The sequence below is a fragment of the Salvelinus fontinalis genome, chromosome 35, assembly GCF_029448725.1.
Source record: "Salvelinus fontinalis isolate EN_2023a chromosome 35, ASM2944872v1, whole genome shotgun sequence".
NCBI lineage: Eukaryota > Metazoa > Chordata > Actinopteri > Salmoniformes > Salmonidae > Salvelinus > Salvelinus fontinalis.
This window is the reverse complement of record NC_074699.1, coordinates 22,989,443-22,995,561: the sequence shown is the minus strand read 5'-3', so window position 1 is coordinate 22,995,561 and position 6,119 is coordinate 22,989,443. Positions and strand designations below refer to the sequence as shown.

The 6,119-nt window shown below is 60.1% G+C and overlaps 1 protein-coding gene across 1 annotated transcript in view; it reads left to right on the top strand.

Moving 5' to 3' along the window:
* LOC129834576 (talin-2) overlaps positions 1 to 6,119 on the top strand; it is a 162,678-nt gene that overhangs the window by 105,958 nt on the left and 50,601 nt on the right. The gene's annotated exons all lie outside the window — the stretch shown is intronic.

The window sequence follows — 6,119 nt, the reverse complement described above, 5'->3', positions numbered from 1 at the left end:
TCGCTGGCTCTCTCTCTCTCTCTCGCTCGCTGGCTCTCTCTCTCTCTCTCGCTCGCTGGCTCTCTCTCTCTCTCTCGCTCGCTGGCTCTCTCTCTCTCTCTCGCTCGCTGGCTCTCTCTCTCTCTCTCGCTCGCTGGCTCTCTCTCTCTCTCGCTCGCTGGCTCTCTCTCTCTCTCTCGCTCGCTGGCTCTCTCTCTCTCTCTCGCTCGCTGGCTCTCTCTCTCTCTCTCGCTCGCTGGCTCTCTCTCTCTCTCTCGCTCGCTGGCTCTCTCTCTCTCTCTCGCTCGCTGGCTCTCTCTCTCTCGCTCGCTCGCTGGCTCTCTCTCTCTCGCTCGCTCGCTGGCTCTCTCTCTCTCGCTCGCTCGCTGGCTCTCTCTCTCTCGCTCGCTCGCTGGCTCTCTCTCTCTCGCTCGCTCGCTGGCTCTCTCTCTCTCGCTCGCTCGCTGGCTCTCTCTCTCTCGCTCGCTCGCTGGCTCTCTCTCTCTCGCTCGCTCGCTGGCTCTCTCTCTCTCGCTCGCTCGCTGGCTCTCTCTCTCTCTCTCGCTCGCTGGCTCTCTCTCTCTCTCGCTCGCTGGCTCTCTCTCTCTCTCTCGCTCGCTGGCTCTCTCTCTCTCTCTCGCTCGCTGGCTCTCTCTCTCTCGCTCGCTGGCTCTCTCTCTCTCTCGCTCGCTGGCTCTCTCTCTCTCGCTCGCTGGCTCTCTCTCTCTCGCTCGCTGGCTCTCTCTCTCTCTCGCTGGCTCTCTCTCTCTCTCTCTCTCTCTCTCTCTCGCTCTCTGGCTTTCTCTCTCTCTCGCTCTCTCTCTCGCTGGCTCTCTTTCTCTCTCTCTCTCGCTCGCTGGCTCTCTTTCTCTCTCTCTCTCTCTCGCTGGCTCTCTTTCTCTCTCTCGCTGGCTCTCTTTCTCTCTCTCTCTCGCTCTCTGGCTCTCTCTCTCGCTGGCTCTCTCTTTCTCTCTCTCTCTCGCTGGCTCTCTCTCTCTCTCTCGCTCGCTGGCTCTCTTTCTCTCTCTCTCGCGCTGGCTCTCTTTCTCTCTCTCTCGCGCTGGCTCTCTTTCTCTCTCTCTCGCGCTGGCTCTTTCTCTCTCTCTCTCGCTGGCTCTCTTTCTCTCTCTCTCTCTCTCGCTGGCTCTCTTTCTCTCTCTCTCTCGCTCTCTGGCTCTCTCTCTCGCTGGCTCTCTCTCTCTCTCGCTCGCTCGCTGGCTCTCTCTCTCTCTCGCTCGCTCGCTGGCTCTCTCTCTCTCTCGCTCGCTCGCTGGCTCTCTCTCTCTCTCGCTCGCTCGCTGGCTCTCTTTCTCTCTCTCTCTCGCTGGCTCTCTCTCTCTCTCTCGCTCGCTGGCTCTCTTTCTCTCTCTCTCGCGCTGGCTCTCTTTCTCTCTCTCTCGCGCTGGCTCTCTTTCTCTCTCTCTCACGCTGGCTCTCTTTCTCTCTCTCTCACGCTGGCTCTCTTTCTCTCTCTCTCGCGCTGGCTCTCTTTCTCTCTCTCTCGCTCGCTGGCTCTCTTTCTCTCTCGCTCGCTGGCTCTCTTTCTCTCTCTCTCTCTCGCTGGCTCTCTCTCTCTCTCGCTCGCTGGCTCTCTCTCTCTCTCGCTCGCTGGCTCTCTCTCTCTCGCTCGCTGGCTCTCTCTCTCTCTCGCTCGCTGGCTCTCTCCCTCTCTCGCTCGCTGGCTCTCTCTCGCTCTCTCGCTCGCTGGCTATCTCTCTCGCTCTCTCGCTCGCTGGCTCTCTTTCTCTCTCTCTCTCTCGCTGGCTCTCTCTCTCTCTCGCTCTCTCGATGGCTCTCTCTCGCTCTCTGGCTCTCTCTCTCGCTGGCTCTCTCTCTCTCTCGCTCGCTCGCTGGCTCTCTTTCTCTCTCGCTGGCTCTCTTTCTCTCTCGCTCGCTCTCTTTCTCTCTCGCTCGCTCTCTTTCTCTCTCGCTCGCTCTCTTTCTCTCTCGCTCGCTCGCTGGCTCTCTCGCTCGCTCGCTGGCTCTCTCGCTCGCTCGCTGGCTCTCTCGCTCGCTCGCTGGCTCTCTCGCTCGCTCTCGCTGGCTCTCTCTCTCTCTCTCGCTGGCTCTCTCTCTCTCGCTCTCGCTCGCTGGCTCTTTCTCTCTCGCTCTCTGGCTTTCTCTCTCGCTCTCTGGCTCTCTCTCTCTCTCGCTGGCTCTCTTTCTCTCTCTCTCTCTCGCTGGCTCTCTTTCTCTCTCTCTCTCTCGCTGGCTCTCTTTCTCTCTCTCTCTCTCGCTGGCTCTCTCTCTCTCTCGCTCTCTCGCTGGCTCTCTCTCGCTCTCTGGCTCTCTCGCTCTCTGGCTCTCTCGCTCTCTGGCTCTCTCTCTCGCTGGCTCTCTCTCTCTCTCGCTCGCTCGCTGGCTCTCTCTCTCGCTCGCTCGCTGGCTCTCTTTCTCTTTCGCTCGCTCGCTTTCTCTCTCGCTGGCTCTCTCGCTCTCTCGCTGGCTCTCTCTCGCTCTCTTGCTCTCTCTCTCGCTGGCTCTCTTTCTCTCTCGCTCGCTCGCTGGCTCTCTTTCTCTCTCGCTCGCTCGCTGGCTCTCTTTCTCTCTCGCTCGCTCGCTGGCTCTCTTTCTCTCTCGCTCGCTCGCTGGCTCTCTTTCTCTCTCGCTCGCTTGCTGGCTCTCTCTCGCTCTCTGGCTCTCTCTCGCTCTCTCTCTCTGGCTCTCTCTCTCTCTGGCTCTCTCTCTCTCTGGCTCTCTCTCTCTCTGGCTCTCTCTCTCTCTGGCTCTCTCTCTCTCTGGCTCTCTGTCTCTCTGGCTCTCTCTCTCTCTGGCTCTCTCTCTCTCTGGCTCTCTCTCTCTGGCTCTCTCTCTCTCTCTCTGGCTATCTCTCTCTCTCTCTGGCTATCTCTCTCTCTCTCTGGCTATCTCTCTCTCTCTCTGGCTCTCTCTTGCTCTCTGGCTCTCTCTCTTGCTCTCTGGCTCTCTCTCTCTCTCTCTGGCTCTCTCTCTCGCTCGCTGGCTCTCTCTCTCTCTCGCTCGCTGGCTCTCTCTCTCTCTCGCTCGCTGCCTCTCTCTCTCTCTCGCTCGCTGCCTCTCTCTCTCTCTCGCTCGCTGCCTCTCTCTCTCTCTCGCTCGCTGGCTCTCTCTCTCTCTCGCTCGCTGCCTCTCTCTCTCTCTCGCTCGCTGCCTCTCTCTCTCTCTCGCTCGCTGCCTCTCTCTCTCTCTCGCTCGCTGGCTCTCTCTCTCTCTCGCTCGCTGGCTCTCTCTCTCTCTCGCTCGCTGGCTCTCTCTCTCTCTCGCTCGCTGGCTCTCTCTCTCTCTCGCTCGCTGGCTCTCTCTCTCTCTCGCTCGCTGGCTCTCTCTCTCTCTCGCTCGCTGGCTCTCTCTCTCTCTCGCTCGCTGGCTCTCTCTCTCTCTCGCTCGCTGGCTCTCTCTCTCTCTCGCTCGCTGGCTCTCTCTCTCTCTCGCTCGCTGGCTCTCTCTCTCTCGCTCGCTGGCTCTCTCTCTCTCGCTCGCTGGCTCTCTCTCTCTCTCGCTCTCTGGCTCTCTTTCTCTCTCTCTCTCTCGCTGGCTCTCTTTCTCTCTCTCTCTCTCGCTGGCTCTCTTTCTCTCTCTCTCTCTCGCTGGCTCTCTTTCTCTCTCTCTCTCGCTCTCGCTGGCTCTCTCGCTCTCTCGCTGGCTCTCTCTCTCGCTCTCGCTGGCTCTCTCTCTCGCTGGGTCTCTTTCTCTCTCGCTCGCTCGCTGGCTCTCTCTCTCACTCGCTGGCTCTCTCTCTCTCTCTCACTCGCTGGCTCTCTCTCTCTCTCTCTCTCGCTGGCTTTCTCTCTCTCTCGCTCTCGCTGGCTCTCTCGCTCTCTCGCTGGCTCGCTCTCTGGCTCTCTCTCTCGCTGGCTCTCTTTCTCTCTCGCTCGCTGGCTCTCTTTCTCTCTCGCTCGCTCGCTGGCTCTCTCTCGCTCGCTCGCTGACTCTCTTTCTCTCTCGCTCACTCGCTGGCTCTCTCGCTCGCTCGCTCTCGCTGGCTCTCTCGCTCGCTCGCTCTCGCTGGCTCTCTCTCTCTCTCTCTCGCTCTCGCTGGCTCTCTCTCTCTCTCTCTCTCTCGCTCTCTCGCTGGCTCTCTCTCTCTCTCGCTCTCTCGCTGGCTCTCTCTCTCTCTCGCTCTCTCCCTGGCTCTCTCTCTCTCTCGCTCTCTCGCTGGCTCTCTCTCTCTCTCTCGCTCTCTCGCTGGCTCTCTCTCGCTCTCTTGCTCTCTCTCTCGCTGGCTGGCTCTCTTGCTCTCTCTCTCGCTGGCTGGCTCTCTTTCTCTCTCGCTCGCTCGCTGGCTCTCTTTCTCTCTCGCTCGCTCGCTGGCTCTCTTTCTCTCTCGCTCGCTCGCTGGCTCTCTTTCTCTCTCGCTCGCTCGCTGGCTCTCTTTCTCTCTCGCTCGCTCGCTGGCTCTCTTTCTCGCTCGCTGGCTCTCTCTGGCTCTCTCTCTCTCTGGCTCTCTCTCTCTCTGGCTCTCTCTCTCTCTCTGGCTCTCTCTCTCTCTCTGGCTCTCTCTCTCTCTCGCTCTCTGGCTCTCTCTCTCTCTCGCTCTCTGGCTCTCGCTCTCTCTCGCTCTCTGGCTCTCTCTCTCTCTCGCTCTCTGGCTCTCTCTCTCTCTCGCTCTCTGGCTCTCTCTCTCTCGCTCTCTGGCTCTCTCTCTCTCTCTCTCGCTCTCTGGCTCTCTCTCTCACTCGCTGGCTCTCTCTCTCACTCGCTGGCTCTCTCTCTCGCTCGCTGACTCTCTCTCTCGCTCGCTGGCTCTCTCTCTCGCTCGCTGGCTCTCTCTCTCGCCCGCTGGCTCTCTTTCTCGCTCGCTGGCTCTCTCTCTCGCTCGCTGGCTCTCTCTCTCGCTCGCTGGCTCTCTCTCTCACTCGCTGGCTCTCTCTCTCACTCGCTGGCTCTCTCTCGCTCTCTCTCGCTCTCTGGCTCTCGCTCTCTGGCTCTCTCTCTCTGGCTCTCTCTCGCTCTCTTGCTCTCTCTCTCGCTGGCTGGCTCTCTTGCTCTCTCTCTCGCTGGCTGGCTCTCTTTCTCTCTCGCTCGCTCGCTGGCTCTCTTTCTCTCTCGCTCGCTCGCTGGCTCTCTTTCTCTCTCGCTCACTCGCTGGCTCTCTTTCTCTCTCGCTCGCTCGCTGGCTCTCTTTCTCTCTCGCTCGCTCGCTGGCTCTCTTTCTCTCTCGCTCGCTCGCTGGCTCTCTCGCTCGCTGGCTCTCTCTGGCTCTCTCTCTGGCTCTCTCTCTCTCTGGCTCTCTCTCTCTCTCTGGCTCTCTCTCTCTCTCTGGCTCTCTCTCTCTCTCTGGCTCTCTCTCTCTCTCTCTCTCTGGCTCTCTCTCTCTCTCGCTCTCTCTCGCTCTCTCGCTCTCTCTCGCTCTCTGGCTCTCTCTCTCGCTCTCTTTCGCTCTCTCTCGCTCTCTCTCGCTCTCTGGCTCTCGCTCTCTGGCTCTCTCTCTCTGGCTCTCTCTCACTCGCTGGCTCTCTCTCGCTCTCTCTCGCTCTCTCTCGCTCTCTGGCTCTCGCTCTCTGGCTCTCTCTCTCTGGCTCTCTCTCGCTCTCTTGCTCTCTCTCTCGCTGGCTGGCTCTCTTGCTCTCTCTCTCGCTGGCTGGCTCTCTTTCTCTCTCGCTCGCTCGCTGGCTCTCTTTCTCTCTCGCTCGCTCGCTGGCTCTCTTTCTCTCTCGCTCGCTCGCTGGCTCTCTTTCTCTCTCGCTCGCTCGCTGGCTCTCTTTCTCTCTCGCTCGCTCGCTGGCTCTCTCGCTCGCTGGCTCTCTCTGGCTCTCTCTGGCTCTCTCTCTCTCTGGCTCTCTCTCTCTCTCTGGCTCTCTCTCTCTCTCTCTCTCTGGCTCTCTCTCTCTCTCGCTCTCTCTCGCTCTCTGGCTCTCGCTCTCTCTCGCTCTCTGGCTCTCTCTCTCTCTCGCTCTCTGGCTCTCTCTCTCTCTCGCTCTCTGGCTCTCTCTCTCTCTCTCGCTCGCTGGCTCTCTCTCTCTCTCACTCGCTGGCTCTCTCTCTCACTCGCTGGCTCTCTCTCTCACTCGCTGGCTCTCTCTCTCACTCGCTGGCTCTCTCTCTCACTCGCTGACTCTCTCTCTCACTCGCTGGCTCTCTCTCTCGCTCGCTGGCTCTCTCTCTCGCTCGCTGGCTCTCTCTCTCGCCCGCTGGCTCTCTTTCTCGCTCGCTGGCTCTCT